The sequence below is a fragment of the Hibiscus syriacus genome, unplaced genomic scaffold, assembly GCF_006381635.1.
Source record: "Hibiscus syriacus cultivar Baekdansim isolate YM2019G1 unplaced genomic scaffold, ASM638163v2 tig00011079_pilon, whole genome shotgun sequence".
NCBI lineage: Eukaryota > Viridiplantae > Streptophyta > Magnoliopsida > Malvales > Malvaceae > Hibiscus > Hibiscus syriacus.
In genome coordinates this window covers 653,583-673,232 of record NW_024062242.1, presented here as the reverse complement: position 1 = coordinate 673,232, position 19,650 = coordinate 653,583, and the positions used below count along the sequence as shown (strand labels likewise).

Below are 19,650 nucleotides of genomic sequence, written 5' to 3'. Positions count from 1 at the left end.
TATTGTCCTATCAATGTGAACACCTAATAAATGAAAATTATATTTTAATTGTTATGCTCATATAAGATTATTAGATGTGATTTTCTTAGGTATAAAATCGGTTGTAATTTTCATTCCAACTCTTAGGTTTTTTTTAAATATATAATTTACCATTTTTAATATCATCAAAAATTTCAACCAATCATCATATATTCGTATGCACTAAAAAACGTTAATTAACTAGGGGTGTATTATATTAATTTAGTTAATTTACAAGCAATAATAATATTCTCCTTTTTAATTAGATTGAAAATTAAAAATGATATATGAAACAATTATTGCTTTAAAAGGTAAATTATTGGTAAAATTTAAAAAAAAAAAATCAGAAATTCAGTATTATTTATCAACAATTACAAGAGAAACAATTGTCATGATTTCGTGGTGTAGTGGGGATGAGGTTTTGGTGTAGCGTCGGATTCACATGTATTCGAGAATATATATGTGTATACTTTAAAATTTAATTTATATTCATTTTATTTAAAAATTTTATAATATTAATATATATATATATATATATATCATCTTAAAAATATTTTTAAATTCGCCGTTATTCATATGCTCTTCTAGTCCCCCATAAAAACAAACCAAAGAAGCTGCCACTTGTGTATATTCAAAACTATTTTAGGTTCATCTCGGATATCTATCGGTTCTGGTCCATCTTTTATCTCACACTTGGTTCATTGGTGTAAACCCGCTCACGGACTTATTAAAATTAATGTAGATGGAGCTTGTCCACATTCGACCGGCGCTCCTGCAATTGGTATTCTCGCTCGGGACTCAGATGGATTTGTGCTTGCAGGTCGTGCTTTATGTGTTCCAGTACCTAAGCATTCATCGATGATTGAAGCTGCTGCAATTTGTGCAGGTTTGCGACTTGCCGTTGAATCTGGTTTCACTCGTGTTATTTTGGAGATTGATGCATCTAATGTGGTTTCTCAAGTTCTTCGTCCCGTTTCTGATTTTTCGGTGCTAAATTTTGCTTTGGCTGAAGCAAGATCCATCTTGGAATCTCGCTAGGAATTCAGCATCGTCGCGGTGCCGCGCTCGGCTAATGCAGCTGCTCACATTTTGGCACAATCTGCCTCTTTGGATGGTTCTACCTTGTCTTCTACTGTTGATTATCCACGTTGTATTTCGGATATTGTTGTGTTTGATGCTATTTCCGGTTAATGAATATTTGGTTAATTTCAAAAAAAAATTACGTAAAAATTATTTTTTAAAAACTATCCTATAATAGTTATAAATTTATATACTACAATATAGATAATACGAAAGAGCCTAAAAGATAAGGGTTCAGGGCGCTCCCTTGCCTTCGTCCTTACTGTAAAGGATAAAATAATGTTTGAAATTGATAATTTAAAAAAAAAATATCGAACAAAATAACGTCAATACGAAATCGAGTTAACTTTTTTTTTCTGTATAATTATAACCGAAGTATTAAAATTTGAACAATAAATAAAATGCCAAAAGTCGGTGATTCATTTAAATAGGAAAAACAAACTATTTTGATGCCATTTATTATATAAAGGGGAAGTAGTCACATATTTGTAGGGTACCGGACCATCAACTAAGTGCCAATTTATCGATGGTTTTAGCATAATCAATATGATATTTTAAATACTAAGATGGCAAGAAATGTTGGGTTTTTTCTTCTTTCATAAAATCTCCACAAATCTTCAAGGTTTCCATAGGATGGTTGTCTCAGCAATCATGGAAGTGACAACATATGGATCCATGTTCGAAGCTGGCCTCCTGTCCTCAAAATACCCTTTGCCTTCCTTCTCCGTGTCTCGTCCGACTCGAACCGAAGCTCCTCGGTTCGCCACTCCCTACCGAATCATTTGAAAAGAAGAACAAAATTTCGATTCATTTCCATGTCTCGAATGAATTTTTGAACTTTTAGTATGTTGTTGTTAAGATGTTCATACCCATGAGAAGGTGTTAATGTCCGCTGTTTCATGTCGTCCCGTCAAACGGCGGTCGTTGCCTTCCCCGTAGGCCGTGATGTGTTCCTTGTGCCTCAGTTTAAGATTTTCGATGGCCTTTTTGATTACCTCGAATCCGCCATCGTTTCTCATGGACTTGGTGCTGTAATTCGTGTGCGCGCCTGCCCCGTTCCAGTCACCCTGCTTAGACAACAGACATTGTTGTCGGAGCAGTCGCAAAAAAACATAAACCGTAAAACGAACATATCGAAATCGAACCTGGATCGGTTTAGGATCAAATGTTAGAACCACTCCACAATCTCAGTTATCCTCTGCCATTGAGCAACAACAAAAGTATTCCAAACTTAAGCTTTTACCATGGAAATTCTCTGTAATTAACCCTGCTACCACAATTTAATTACCTCTAGAATGTAACGAGCCACCCATAGTTCATCAGCAGCAGAAATGCCAACAGCAGGGCCAACTTGGAATTCCCACTAGCCATCAGGAAAATAAACATCAAATTTATCAACTTTGTGGACAAATTGCAGAATTTGTAAGAAAAACGACGGTGATTTACCTGGCCAGGCATCACTTCACCATTGATGCCACTTATGTTGATACCAGCATAAAGACATGCTTTGTAATGGGAGTCAACGATGTCCCGACCGAAGGCCTTATCGGCACCAACACCGCAGTAGTAAGGCCCCTATGAACCCCAAACACATTCCCAGTTATTTACAGAACTCGGACCTTAAAGAAAGAAGATAAAAATGGTTTACCTGAGGTCCCGGATAACCACCGGTAGGCCATCCGATCGGCCATTTCACGTCCTTTTTCAGCAAAGTATACTCTTGCTCTATCCCATACCAGGGCTCTTCAGCAAGAACTTGAGGGTGGCTAAATAGTTTGGCTGCATTGTGTCTGTTATTTGTTGGAATTGGTTCACCAGCAGGAGTATAGGAATCGCACATTACCTGCACATTTAGCATTAAGGTTTAATTGAAGTTTTGACTCATTCAGATACATGCAACTTAAGGGACATACCAGAATGTTGTTGCCCCTTCTGAAGGGATCCTTGAATATTGCTTGTGGACTGTTTTCAGAAACCAAAACACATGAAAACTTATATATATATAACAATCAAATTAAGTAGTGGAAAATGAGAAATGGAAGAGACATACTATAAGATGACTTCACTGTCTTCCCCAAGAGCTTGGCCTGTGCTTGAACCATCATAATTCCATTTTGGGAGCTTTTTTGGATCATTTACTGGTGCAGGAAGAGTCTGTATGTATGTCCCATACAAACATAAACAAAAATACTAACCAAAAACAAATGAATAGATGTGATATAGTCATAGATTTACCCTGGCTTTGCTTCTAAGGTCCATACCAGACCCACCAATCCTGAAGTGTCCCATAATTCATCACAGAGATTAGTTCAGTATTTAATCAACAACCCTTATATGATACCAATGCTGCTAAGTAGTGGTAGTCTAGGAACGGACGCAGAAGTTTATGTTAAAAGAACGAACTTATGCAGAGAACATACCATATATATTCAGCAATAACCTTGTCCGTGGAATCGGAGAGGCTAAGGTTGACAAGGTCTGAGAGCAGAGACATGTCTTTTTCAAACAACAACTCCTAGAGATGAAAGAAGGTTATACAGAGAAGGGTTTTTGGTTTCAGCTATTTATAAAACCTCCAAAAGGTGTCGGATGACATCAGAAACAAATATGATAAAATCATGAGATAAATGTAATATATTAATAGTATTATATATAAGTAATTTTTAAGAAAAAAAGGTTTCATTTATCTACTTACGTGCAGAGTCCAAATGAGTTGAGAGTTTTAGACGTTCAAACTTGCACCACTTGGACCAAAATCATACTGAAGCCAAATAAAATGAACAAGCAACCAGTAAATTTGATAATAGCAATTGCCAATTTTTGCTTTACTTGTCAACCGACTGAGATATTTCAATCATTTGTAAGCTAGAATTTTCCATTTTTGAAAGACCATTAAATGAAAAAAAAATTCAACAGTTTGATTTAAAAAAAAATGCTCTTTTATAAAGGCACGTCACTGTAAAAGTGCTTTCCAAAAACGTATTCTTTATGACCAGTCTTTACCTACGGGCAGGTTTTGTAGATGAGTTCTGTTATATTAATGTCATTCGAGAATAAAATGAAAAGAAATAAAAATAACAGATAAACTGTACGAATTTTATTCCACAAAAAAAATTTGTGGTTCATGTATAAGCCTTATATTTTGATACTCAATAAATATGTATAAGCCTTATATTTTGACACTAAATAAATATATGCTTTGAAGACTATATTTGAATACTTGAAAAAGTTAATATATAAACGATTTGGTATTTGAGAATATCATGTTAAAAATTTGTTAATTTTAAGTTATCAAAGATAATTTTTAAACTTGCTCAGACTCGTATCAATTAAGACAGTTAAAGATAATTTTGAATACTAATATCTCGAGTATATAAAAGCAAATGTCTTGTAATTATTATACTAATACGACTATGCTCAAATTTAAAAATTATCTTTCACGACTCTAAATCACCAAATTTTTATCGCATTATTTATTTATATATGACATCTATGACATATCTATAATTAAAGAAACGGAAAGAAATAAATAAAAGAATTAAGGAAAGAGACCGGAAGAAAAACATAGGAAAACTAGTCCTATACATTTTTTAAAAAAAATGCAAAATAATCTATCCACTAAAATTTTCATTTATTGAATGTGCACGTGGCATTTTAATTTGCATTTTTTTGTATAAATGCCATGGAAAAATAATTGATGTGGAATTGGAGATGAGAAATTATTTTACACATTATTATAATGACATGAATGACTACTTTTAGAGGACTAAAGACTGATTTACCCATTATATATTATTAACCAACTAAAAAACACTAAAAAATCCACACATAATTTGATATAAGTTTATTACAAATTCATAAAAAAAAATTAAAGAGAAGGAAAAATTATTTTAATTCAACAATTAAATAATAACTCGAGACATAAAAATTCACAAAATATATTTGGGGACATCTCAATATATAACATACAGTACTTGGAACTGACATTTTCCACCACACAAGGTCAAAACTACAACTTCTCAAGAAGCCAATAACACCTTTTGAACTGAACATAGAGGCTGTGTTTTCATTACACCGAAGACTATAGAGAGATACAAATTACACCATCAGCCAAAAGACCATACCGACATTGCAGCATGTAAATTAGGGTTCATCAAAGGTTATTGGAGTCAAAATCCGAGTATTACAGTTGTTTACCTACGAAAACAGCACATCCCGAAATGGTTACAATCCCAAGTTTTCTTCCATCTCTGCATGCATCAAACACCACATCGAGTTGCTTAAAAATACAATACTTGTTGAGACAGAAAACAAAAGGTGTATCAAAAATTCAAATCACATACATACATGTACAGGCTACACAAACAGCACCGGTGATGAGGCTCGTTAGATAATACTACATCAATCTAATGTGAAAAATAAAACGAAGCTCTCGAAGAAAAGGAGCTTCCTATGCATTTGAATTTTCCGGAGGATCATCCTTCCAACCTTTAGAAAGCAGGTCATAGTTAATTGATGCGAGCTGGGGCAGATTCTAACAACCACGATGAAAAAGATGTATTAGCAAAACTTGATCAAGAAAACTAACCACAAAATCCACAATGCAGTTTCAAATTAAGAATAGTAAAAACCATCTTTTCTACAATGGACAAACGAGAGTTTAAAAAATCCGCCGGACCTTATGTAGGTATGTGTTTATAATTACATGTAGCATTGGAGTAAAACAAAATTGCTATAATAAAAAGAAGAAAAAAGAGGATGTGGAAATTTATCTAAAAAAAAAGTGAACCTAAAATATTTCTTTTGGTGCCATTCTGGCAACAACGAAAGCGCTAGCAAACTATAAAACAAAAATAACTGATGCAGCTTACTAGGTAAAAGAAAACAATACCTTTTTTTGATAGGAAAAAAGAAAACAATACCTTAAACGAGAAATTACTGAAAGAATAATTGACGGATGAACTGGACTCAAATTCAGCCGGACCTCCACATTCATCTCCCTGTTTCATTCATGGTCAACAGAACAAAAAAATCAAACCCCACAAATCATAGATAAACCATCATTTCTGAAACAGCAAATTTCTGGGGCTAATGTACCACCACTTCATCTTGCCGGTGCTCAGGTAGCCACTACTTCCACTTAAACTGTCAGCATCGCTGGAGTCATCGAGATCACTACCAGGATATGCATGGTCATCAGAAGGATTCCATGAGTAGCGACTAGTAAAGTAACTTGTATCCAATGCGCTCTCTGAACTGGGAACAAAGGCTGCCTATAAGATATAAAAGCATCATGATTAAAAACTAACACTTGAAAAACAGTTGGATGGCTCAAAATTCAGAAATGATGGAAAAGAAATACACATTACACACCTTTTGCCTTGCAAGTGTGTCCCAATTGATATCTTTGAAAAATACATGTTGCTTCACCTATACAAAAACATTCGTTGTTTGGGATTCAAATACTAAGACCGGTATAATTATTTTAAAAATGCCAAAATATTAAAAAAAAATTCATAACCTCTACTCAAATTTAAGAATCAATATCACCTCTGATGCTCCTCTGGCTCCAAGTCTCTGATTGGGATCTTCTGTCAACAGTCTGGAAATTGAACAAATTAAGCAATTTTAACTCAATAAAAAGGCACTCGAACCAAGAAAAATACTGAAACAAAAAGAGCATTACAAAAACCGAGACTCCAAGATACATTTAATCTTGATAGCACTGATTTTGGGATAAGCATCTGCTAAAACATCTTGATGCAGTCTCTATCTTTTCAAGAAAATTAGTTTACAAAGTTAACACAGTCATTAAAAATTTCTTTAAAAGATAAAATGAGAGGGAGAGAGAAATGAGCATTAATACCGATCAAGAGACGGTTTTTAACATATGAAATATGAAACTTCTCAAAAAGGAAATATAATTTTCAAGAGATGGTTTACAAAAAGTTAGTTTCTTTTTAATCTGTAAAAAATATTCAGAAATGCTATAAAAAGAGGTTTCAGTTTCCATAAACTGAGAAAACAAAGCTGTTAACTTAGTTAAGAAAATCTGAAAATGTCCTCTCAGATTTTTTTTGATAGAAGAGGGAGACCTCATTAAAAACCCCCTTCATCCTCAACGAAATATGAAAGTTTCGTTGAGCATTGGAAGGAGGAAAAGAGTATCCCATAATTTTATCGCAACATCGAACATTACAACTTAGACATCATCAGAACATAACATCCAGTATATACCAAACAATACAAAACCCCCCAACTCTAACACATAAGTCCTACACACAACCCCACTGATCCAATGCCCTCTTTTGCCAACTTCTCCGCCTCCCAATTAGCCGCTCTGGAAATATGTCTGACCACCGCATCTTTATCCCTATAAATCTCTAAAATTGATTCAACAGTAAACACAACTGTTTCGGGCAACCACCCAAATTCTTAATCCAATTAACCACAACAAGACAATCACACTCAACTATAAGTCTTCCTTTGTAACTCCATTGAGAACCAAAGAAAATATCCAAACCCCTTTTAATAGCCAACATTTCAGCAACTGTAGGAGACCCTTTCCCAATTGCCTCAGAGAATGAAGCCAACAAAGAACCCCCTGCATCTTTAATAATCCCTTCTATACCCCTTTTATCCAATCCTCCGTGACAGCACCATCAACATTTAATCTAAAAAAGCCTTCAGGAGGCGGAACCCACATAGCTCTTGAAACCACCTTACTGCCATGTTTGCCCAAACTATCAGCCATAGATGGATCCCCCATAAGGCAATCAAACAACCCCGAACACTCATTGAATTTAGCAGTGAACCAAGCCACCAGTCTATATCTAGCAAGGAAAAACAGGTTAACCTGATCCAATTGCCCACCCTCAAATACAAGCCTGTTTTTATACTTCCAGATAGACCACAAAACGGCACTAGGAATAACTCTCCAAATTTCAAAATTCGTGATCAACCCCCACCAAGCTTGCATAAAAACATCAAGGGCATAATGCAAAGTGTGAACATTCCAAAATCTTAAAAATCTACACAACAATCAGGAAACATTACAGGTAAAATAAATGTGAAACCGATTCAGGAAACAACCCACATAACAGGCAAAATGTATCCACAATACCTGGAACCTTCCACTTCACCAACTCACACTTCACAACCATCCTTTTTGACATAACCTGCCAAAGGAAAGATTCCACCCTCGGAGGAACAAGACCACTCCAAACCATCCGTCTCCAATGTTGTTCAACCCCCAGTACCTCGAACCATCCCTTCAAACAAGACCTCACCGCATATACCCCATCAGCACTACCTTTCCATAATAAGCCATCCACACAATTTTGATCAAAATTGACAATATCCAATAAATTCATAAAATCAATCCACACATTAACTTCCCAGATTGCCAAATTCCTCCTCCATTTGAAGTCCCAAATCCACTTTGCAATGCTAAAAGAACCGAAATCTGAAATTTTCCCCTCTTTTTTAACTGAGAGAGCATATAGTCTAGGAAACCTAACCTTTAAAGGTACCCTCTCAATCCAAACATCATGCCAAAATGAAAAGGATTTCCCATTCCCAACATTCAAAACGATCTTATTCCGACCTATAAATTAGGGATCCCCAGCCCTCCACAACCCTTTGGCAAACACACAGAAGACCATTGTACCCAATGCACCTTTTTCCTCTCACCCGATCCTCCCCATAAAAATCTTGCCATAATAGAGTTTAGAACTTTCAAAACCGAAGTAAGAATTCTAAATATGGATAAAAATAAATAGGAAGTGAACACAACATCGACTTTACAAGCACTGTTCTACCAGCCAACGAAAGAGTCGCAGCTTTCCATCCAATTAGTTTTGATTGAAATCTCCTTACCACTGGTTCCCACAAAACTACCGAATTCCTCCTAGCTCCAAGAGGAATTCCCAGATAATCAGATGGGAAAGAACCAACCGAACAACCAATATAATCTTCCCATTCTTTTAACACCCCCTCCTCCACATTAATTCCATAAATCTTACTCTTGACCAAATTTATCTCAAGACCCGATAATAATTCAAAAATCAGCAATACCCTCCTAACATTCTTCAATTGATTAACCAAAGCCCCACAAAAAATTAAAAGGTCATCAGCAAATTGTAAATGGGACAGATTAAAAGTCTAACCTTGTTTCCCTATGGTAAAGCCAGCAAACATCCCCAAATTTACAGCTTTTGACAACAACCGGCTAAGAAGCTCTCCCATCAAGTTAAACAGCAAGGGTGATAAGGAAACCCTTGACGAAGACCTTTAGATATTTTGAATTCCTCCGTTGGAGAACCGTTTACTAAAACAGAAACCGAAGCCGATGAAATACATTTTGAATCCATGAAATCAATTTTTCACCAAACCCCATTAGCTCCATAACCTCTATAAGCAAAGACCAGTCAACCGAATCATACGCTTTCCTAAAATCAACTTTAAAAGCAACACTGGCTAGCTCTTTTCTCCTCCAATATTGAATCCCTTCATTTGCCATGAAAGAACAATCTAAAATGTCTACCGGGATAAAGGTAAATTGTGAAGACCCAATTAAATACTCCATGCACCCTCTAAGTCTTCTAGCTAACGTCTTCGAAATGATTTTATAAAAACCCCCAACAAGACTAATGGGACGAAAATCATCAATGCAATCTGGACACACTTTCTTCGGAATTAATGTAATAAAAGAGTGGTTAATACCTCTCTCCCATTGTTTTATAGCAAAGAAATCCTTGCAAAACCTCATTACATCTGCCTTAATATAGGTCCAAATTTTTTGAAGAAACCCAAATTGACCCATCTGGCCCTGGAGCTTTATTCGGATACGACTCGGCCACAATACCACATATCTCCTCCTCTGTAAATTCTACTTCCAACCTCTGAGCCATATCTGGACCCAACTTGGCAAACTCTACATTTATCTCCACTGCCTCTAAGGTATTTATTGAGTTATAAGCCTCTTTAAAATGGTGAAAATATGGGCTCTAATGACTTCAGGATTCGAACACTCCTCCCCTTTGATCTTCAACGAGAAAATGGAATTCACCATACCCCTTTTTGTTGCACATTGATGAAAGAACAGAGAAGTATGGTCCCCTTCCAAAAACCATTTACACCTCGATTTTTATGACAAATTTGTTCTTCCTTTTGATATAGCTTCCATAAATCATTCTTTTCTTTCACGATCCGATCGAAGTCCACCAATTTCTACTGCTGTCTTGCCAATTCCATCTCATGTATGGAATTTTCCAACTCTGCTATTTCTTTTGAAAGTCCACAATGATTACTTCCAGACCATGCTTTAACAACCATCTTAACCTATTTCAGTAACCAAGATAGTCCTCTGCGTTTCTTCTCATTTTCAGCTCCCTAAACTTTGCTTTTATCATTTCCTGAAAACTTACATCCTCCAACATATAATTAAATAACTTAAACAGTCGAGGACCCCAATCAAATGACTTATTTTCTAGCAAAATAGGATTATGGTCAGAAACAAAACGAGGAAGCAATAATTGAGAAATTCTCGGAAACAAATTTAAAAACACCGAATCCACCAGAAATCTATCTAACCTCACAACCGATTGATCCTCTCTATTATTTCCCCAAGTGATAGTACCACCACTCAATGGAAGATCTATCAAATTCGACAATTGAATAAAATCTGAAAACACCTTAATTGAATGTAAATTTTGAGTCTTCCCAAGTTTCTCTTCGGGGATCAAATAAGAATTGAAATCTCCTACACAAATAGGTCCAGCAGCTTGTTCCACAAACGATAACGACTCACTAAAGAAACTTTCCTTTTCCGCTTCAATTGTAGGACCATAGACATTGACATACCTGATCCAAGACATCAATCTTCTCTTCATCCCAAAGAGTAAATAACTCTCCTGCAGTCCCCACTGAAGAAGCAACCACACAACCTTGTAAAAAACTCCCACCCACACTTCTCAACAACGAATGTTTCATCATTTGCACTTTAGTTTCCTGCAAGAATACCACTAACAGTTTCTTTTCTTTAATCTTTCTCCTAACCGCCCTCACCTTCTCCTTTCTCCCTAAACCCCTCACATTCCAAGACAAACAAGAAAACTTTAACATTAATACAAATACAACCCCTATAGGATGAAGCGTCTAACGACCTCCCTCCTCCCCAAACCTTTTACCCACTTGAGCTAATTTTTCCGCCACCGCTTCCCCCCCTTAAAAGATATACTAAGAGATTTCTCACCTCCCAAGTAGCATTAATTTCTTCATCCTCTTCTAGTATTAGGCACGTCCTGCCACCCATTTCCGATTGGCATTTGTCTCTAACTCCCCCTGTCATTCTATATACTCTCTCAAACCCTTTATCCTTAAAGTTGCTCCTTAAATTCTCTCTAAAAGATCCATTGCACTCGGAACGTGAAGATGACCTTTCCAATACTTTGTTTGTTGAGAAACTAGTAAAAGCTTCATTACCTAATTCTTTTCCTCCAGCAACTCCAGCCTTTTCCACACAATTCAGATCACATAATGAATCTGCTCTACCTTCCCTGTTTTTCCCAATACCCATAATCTATAAATTGATAACCGGCCCACCTGGTATTAATTTTAACATGGGAGAATTGGGCTCATTGCTATTTTCAGAATGGGCATGAGCACTACCCTCCAAATTCAAATTTTCCCTCAGACCAATCCCCTCAAAGTCCCCGTTGTAGACCTACTTAAGTAAAAAAAATTACACTTCTTTCATTATGTTTCCCATCAGACCTCTGTTTAGTTGACTTCGAACTCCCACAGCCGCCATTTATTCCAGCTACCCCAGTCTCATCTAGCCACCTGTCGATCCTTAAACGTTTTTCCTTAGCTGACAGATCACCTCCTTCAACCACCCCCACTTCCCTTCCTTCTTCTTCCTCCTCCATCGCTGCACCATCATCGGACCTATATTCGGATCCCACCTCTGAAAATAATTGTCTCTACAACCAAATTCTTATACGGTAACCATTTTTTATAGTGACTTTGTACGATCTCCCATATGCACCTAATGTTACCCAATCCGGCACGTTGAAAGGGCTTGCCACCCTCATCAACACCCTAGCCATCGACATATCCCTCCTGTTCAACGTGCAATCCTGAATACACTTCAGTTTCCCCCATCGCCCAACTAGCTTCTCCATGAAGGAAGCATTCCAACATAGCAGTGGAATGCCATATAGTTCCACCGAACAAAAAGCCATTGGAATACCTCCTTCATCCACCAGGGGTTCCAACCAGTCAAACCAGAACATTAATTTCTCCTTCTTCGACCAGATCTCTTCAAGTTCTTTTGTCGAACCAAAGGTGACAATGCAAGCTTTCCATGCATAACCCCATCTGGCTATCTTCACCTTAATCCCATCACTTTCCAGACCATTTTGTACCAGACCCAACTCAAATAATCGTTTAACGATACCTGTTAAAGAACATTTTACCCAATCTGATTCCCCCAAGGGGATATGCATCTCCCACACATTTCTCACCCCTAAACCCTTCTCGAACACCCTCTCTTTTATCCTTTGGACTCTTTTCATTGCTCCTCCTTTCATTCGAGACCAGTACATCTTTATAAGATCTTCCATCCCTCAATCTGTTCAAAGAGACTGCTTCTTCTCTATTCCTATCAACTTCACCCCTCTTCGACTTCTTTTTTTTTATAGGAATAGGAGGTCTCAATAACAACCTCCCTCAAAGTTGGCTCTTATGAAGAGACAACTAATTGGAGGAGAAGAGACCTCAATTTATTAATTAACCTGAATTACATAAGATACAAAATGCACTCAAACCCTAAATTACATAAGATACACATTACACTCTAACCCTGAAATACATAAGATACGAATTACACTATAACCCTCCTTGATTAAACAGAACATAACTACAATAACAACAGGAATCAAAAAAACCATCAGCCTATCACTTCTTTAGCTAGCTTATCTGCCTCCAAATTACAGCTCCTAGGAATCCATTTAACCATTATGTCCTTGGCAGTAACTAAGGATCCAATTTCTCCTACCATCAAACTAAGAAACACAGGGGTCGAAGAAGGGTTCGAAATCCACTCCACTGCCTTTAAGCAGTCACTCTCTAGAACAAGTCTACCTTTCCCCGCCCATTGAGAACAAAGAAATAAATCAATTCCTTCTTTAATTGCTTTCAACTCAGCAAATAATGGGGGACCAGGTCCTACAGCAGTAGAAAAAGTGATCAGGATAGATCCATATGAATCTTTCATAATTCCTCCAATTCCACCTCTTAAGCCATCAACATTTAATGCCCCATCCACATTGAATTTAAAAAAATCTGGTGGAGGAGGCAACCAGCATAGATCTTTCTTCTTCTTAATCGGATAAGTAGCACTTCTGTCTGCAAGCGTTGGATCCCCTACCAATAAGTCAGGCAGGATTTTAACTTGAGGAAGATTAGCTAGAAACCATTTTGCTAGTCTAAATCTGGAAATGAAAAACAGTAAAGCACAATCAAGTTCCCAGTTTTCGAACACCACTGAGTTCCTAGCCTTCCATATAGACCACAAAACAACCCTTGGTATAAACTTCCAAATAGAAGACGATGCCATTAGATAAGACCATGAACACAGTAAAGATAGGGGATCTTTTGGCAAGACTGATGATAAATCCCATAACCTTAGAAATCTATTCCACAGCTCCACTGCAACTGCACAAGAAATGAACAGATGTTGAATTGATTCTTCTTCCTTTAGACATAAAGGACATTGAACATTATCCAAGGGAACCCTCTTTTTGCAGTTCCACTCTAACTGCCACTTTATGATGAGATAACTGCCATAAAAATGTTTGAACTCCTGGAGGGACTAGTCCTGACCACACCCATTTACTCCAATGAAAATCCCCTCCAGGTCTGCAAGGTAGAGACAACCTACATGCTTTAACCGAGAACAAACCATCACCTTTCCCTGACCAGGCCAGAAAGTCCTCAGCTGATTCAATCAAATAAATATTATCTAACAAAGACATTAACGAAATCCACTGGTCCAGTTCCCAGTCACATAAGTTCCTCCTTAAATTAATATTCCAAACCCAATCACTGTTATCGTAAATACCAAAATCAGCAACATTGCCCCATTTATTAGTAGAAAGAGCACAAATCCTTGGGAATTGAATTTTCAGTGTTGAGTTATTAACCCAAACATCATTCCAAAAAGTAATTGACCTACCATTCCCCACTTGCAATTTCGAATTTGACCTCAAGCACTCTCCAATTGTGTCCTTTTTCTCGTAGTTATTCAATATTCCTCTCCAGATCCACGAATCTTTGTGGGTGACAACCTTGCTAATTGAAAGAGTTGAATTACTGATATTATGTTTACAACAAATCATATCCTTCCAATGTGAATCTTTCTCATTTGCAAACTTCCAAACCCATTTCCCGAGTAGCACTCTATTGATCATACTCAATCTAAAACACCCAAACCACCCTTCTCAATATGGTGACACACCATACCCCAATTAACCCAATGAATACGCCGTTTTCCTGGACCTTCCCCCCATAAAAATTTAGCCATTAAAGAGTTCAGCTTTTGATTAACCTTAGGAGGAATTCTGAAAAGAGATAGGAAGAAAATCGGCAACGAAGATAGCACTGCCTTCACCAAGACCAGTCTTCCAGCCATGGATAATGTTGCAGCTTTCCATCCTGCTAACTTGGAATTAAAGTTCTAGATTACTGGTTCCCACAACAGGTCTGAATTTTGGTTGAACCAATCGGTACACCAAGGTAAGTCATAGGAAAAAACACCCACCCCACAACTGCATCAGAAGCCCACTCTTTTAAAGTAACAGCTTCCAAATTAACACCATTCAACTTGCTCTTTGAAAGATTAATGTTCAGCCCTGACATAAGACTGAAAATCCTCAACACTCTCCGAATGTTCAGGATCTGCATAGGGGAATCCCTGCAAAACAGAATTAAATCATCTGCAAATTGCAAATGAGTTAGACGGAAGGAATTTTCAACCCCACCAATGCTAAACCCTTCGAACAACCCACGATTCGCATCCTTAATCAACATTAAATTCAGTAACTCCCCTACTATATTGAACAACAAGGGAGACAAACTACAGCCCTGCCTTAAGCCTTTGCCCATTTGAAATTCTTCAGTAGGAGAGCCATTGAGAAGAACTGAGATAGAAGCAGATGAGATGCATCGTTCGATCCATGAAATCCACTTATCTCCAAATCCCATGACTTTCAATAACCTCAATAAAATCGGCCATTCAACCGAATCATAAACTCTACGGAAATCAACCTTAAAAACAACCCCTTTCCTCCCCTTTTTTCTCCAAAAATCAATAGCTTCATTAGCAACAAAAGCACATTCAATAAGCTGCCTCCCAGGAATAAAGGCGAACTGTGTTGGGCTTACAATGTCTTTGATAACAGAAACAAGCCTTCTAGATAAAACTTTGGAAATAATTTTATACAGGCTTCCAACTAGGCTTATTGGTCTGTAATCTTCAATACCTTCTGGATTACGAGTCTTAGGGATCAAAGTTATAACAGCATGATTGACCCCATGCTCCCAATTCCTGCCATTGTAAAAATCGTCAAAGAATTTCATAATTTATCCTTCAAATTTGGCCAGAATTTCTTCTAAAAACCCATCGTAAAACCATCCGGACCCGGTGCTTTGGAACTATCCGATTGAAAAACTGCCTCCCACACTTCCTGTTCAGAGAAATTCCTCTCAAGACCCATCTTTTGGCCAAGATTCAACTTAGCAAAATTAAGATTTATTTCATCCACCTCTAGAGCTGTTTTTTCATTGTAAGAAGCCTTGAAATAATCTGAAATACAGCTTCTCAACTGCATCGGGTCTGCAATAACATCACCAGCCACCTTCAAAGCTGAAATTTGATTAATTTTTTCCTATTCAATGCACATGAATGAAAAAAATTTGTGTTTCTATCTCCTCAATATTCCACTTCACTCTTGACTTCTGTAACCAAATACTCTCCTCCTTCCTATGCAAGTGCCACAGCTCCTTTCTCGAAGCACAAAGCTCCTCCCTTTCTTGCCTAGAAATCCCTCCATTCTGAACCTTTAGCTCGATGCTGTTAATTTTGGATTCCAAATCTAAGATATCCTCTGAAATTCCCCTGTGATTAGAACCTGACCAATTCCTAATAGCTAATTTAGTTCCTTTAAGAAGTGAGAGCAGCCCCCTACAACCGTTATCCATCCTCAAACTTAAGAAAGAATTTTCAACCACCACAGAAAACTCCTCTTCCTCAAGCAAGTAGTTGAAAAAACGAAAAGGCTTAGGACCACAATTTTTGCATTCATCCACTAATACCACTGGATTATGGTCCAAGAGGGATTTAGGTAGCAAACTTTGGATTACATCCGGGAAGTGATTTAGAAAACAGCCACTTAACAGAAATCTGTCCAGCCTTACCCAAGTTGAAACCTCTTTGTTATTGCACCAAGTAAAACTCCCCCCGCTAACCGGTAAGTCTAACAGATTACAACTTTGTACAAATGACCTAAACAACTCCATAGAATGTCAATTCTGCACAAATCCACACTTTTTCTTAGGAACCAAATAGGCATTAAAATCCCCCCAATACATACAGGGAGACTCAGGTTTTGCATAAAACATAAAAACTCCCTGAAGAACTCATCCTTATCAGCCTCAACTGATGGACCATACACATTTAAAATAACACATTCAAAGTTGATCAACTTGAACTTCCCTGATAATGCCATAAATCTGGTATGTTTATGCTCTGAAATAACCTCGAAAAAATCCTCATTCCAAAGACACCACAAGCCACCTGCAGAACCAACAGCAGGAATCGTGCTACTTCCTCTCAGCAAATTAGCACCTAACTTCCTCCTCAAACCACTTCGATAAACATTAAGTTTAGTTTCCTGCAAAAGCAAAATGGACGGTTTTTCTCTGGAAACCAACCTAGCCACAGCTCTGATTTTTTCTCTTTTCCCAAGCCCCCTAACATTCCAAGTAATAATTTTTAAATTTGACATTTGATAAAGATATCAAAAACCACCACCAACTAACCAAAAGAAATGATCAAGAATCATTCCGAGACCCCTTGAACTGCATCTTGAAAATCTCGTCTTCCAAAGATTGCTGGCCCCCTTTAAAGGAAATTCCCAGCATGTCACAAACCTCCCTAGCAGCAGCAGCTTCCATCCTCGCTTCAACAAAATCATGAGAAGGCTGAGATTGGTCTCTGACTTGCTCCAAAGAATCCCTGACCATACTAGTAATCACCTTTCTATAAACTCTGTCATAAAAGTCTATCGCAACTTCATGATCCGAGCACACACTTCCCGAAAGAGAAGGTGCAACTCTAAACCTTCTCTGGTTAATTGATAAAACAGGACATAGAGCTTGACCAGGATTAGCTGAAGAAGCCACATAATCCTTATCTAAGGTCGAGCCAACCAAAATATCACTTGCACTGGTTCCATCTCGTAACGCCGATTGAGCCTCAGACACACAATCCCCATGGCAACTCCCTGCCCTCCAGACTGCTAAAAAACCTGGTGGATATCCTGTTCTCCATGACAGAAATCCTCCGCCTCCCTTAAATTAAAACTCCCATGCCCAGTAGCATCCTCTGCCACTTGCAAAGGAGAAGCTAAATTGGAATTGGGCTGAACACCAATCCTAATTTGATTAAACTCCGGCCTAGGAGAATGAAGATCCCTCGAAAAGGCCGAAGCCTCAACTTCCTCTGGCTGGACATTTTCAACTGGAAAATTAGAATTTTCCATACCCTGACCCACGTGATTTTCCACTAGAGAAGTTATGTTTCTAAAAACCCTGACAGCCCACAATGTGAAGAAATTTCTTTTAACTTACTCGAGGTGATCTGTCTCCCACTAACTCCAATAATGCCACAATTCTGACCATTATTCAACCAGGAAAAGACTTTAGTCCTAGAATTCGCTGCTGAGTCAATATTAACTGCTGCCGACCTAGTTACGCGGGCCACTACCGACTCTGAAAAAATTTGAAAATTTTCCCTCCTTCATCCTCCCCTGCAGATCTGGAGGAAACACCACAGATCCCATGGCGATCTTAACTACAAACGATCTACCATACGAACAAACAGTAGTTGAATCTGGTACATCAAAGGGACTCTCCACCCTAAGCAAGACTTTTGCCGACGAAAGATCATATCTGTTCTTAGATTCTTCCTTCAAACACACAAACCTTCCCCAAAACCCAGAAAGTTTTTCCAAAAAAGCTTCATTCCAGCACAGAAGAGGCAAACCACATAAATCTATCTGACACAGCGCCAAAGGAACTCCCTTCTCATTCAAAACTGGAGCCAACCAATCGAAATACAAAGAAAGCTCATCCTTCTTATTCTCCCAAACATAAGAGAAAACATCAAACGATTTGAACGTGATAATGCAAGCCTTCCATGCGTAACCCAACTGGACACCTGGACCTCCAAACCCTCAATCTTCAAAGTATCCACTAACGATTCAAAAAGAAAATCTGATTTCATTATCCCAGATAATGAACGTTTAACCCATTCCGAATTATCTTTCGGAATAAACATCTCCCAACCATTCCTGACTCCACTATCTTTCCTTCTGCTACTCTCCATGTTAGACCCTGAGACATTATCTCTTCTCAAAGAGACATCAGACTGCACAGCCTCCTTATACGATCTATTATCCCTGAAGCTTTTCAACGACTGAGACTTCCTCCCAGGAAAAAAGTCTCAACTTTCCAGACTTACTCCCCAACGACCTCTTCCCAACAGCAGCCTCCCTCCTCCTTGCCTTCTGGTACTTAGCAACCCCTACAAAGATTCTTCTCCCATCAAACCACTTCCCATTGACAGAGTGGACTGATTTCCTCCTACTTTCCTCATCAGCGAACTGAACAAAAGCAAAAGTAGAAGACTTATAATTCGACTTCTCTAAAAAACTTGGAATGAAGATCCTCATAATCTGACCATAAGGGCTAAAGAAATCCCTTAACACACGCCTTGAGATCCTCTTACTAAGATTGTTAATGAACACAGTCCATTCCTCATCGGAGGCAATGGCCTTTCCCAAAGACGCTCTCTCTCTCTCTCTACCTAACGCGCTCATGATTTTTTTCCCCTCTTCGACTTCTCATTATCCATCTGGGACGTAATACCATCTGCTAACACAAGCTTCTTACTCTTGTATTTTGCAGTTCCAACATAGACTCTCTTCCCATCAATCCATGCACCGTTTACATTCTCAATCGCTTTCTTTAACCCCTCCTCATTCTCAAACTGAACAAAGGCAAACGTATGGTTCCTATACCTAGGTTTATTGGTTTCGAGCAGAATGTAAACCCGTAATACATGACCATGGTGTTGGAAAAGTTCCTTCACTGCTCTCCTAGACACCCTCTTACTCAGATAATTCACAAAAACTGTCCATTCCTTTGTGCCTAGTCCTCATGTCTTAAATTCAAGGAAATTGAGTCATACGTCTAGACACGTACATG

General features: G+C 37.9%; 2 pseudogenes; both read right to left on the bottom strand.

Moving 5' to 3' along the window:
* Positions 1 to 1,682: 1,682 nt before the first annotated feature.
* On the bottom strand, positions 1,683 to 3,634 carry LOC120204568 (annotated as a pseudogene).
* A 1,434-nt stretch (positions 3,635 to 5,068) lies between these two features.
* Positions 5,069 to 19,650, bottom strand: part of LOC120204567 — a 32,746-nt pseudogene continuing 18,164 nt past the window's right edge.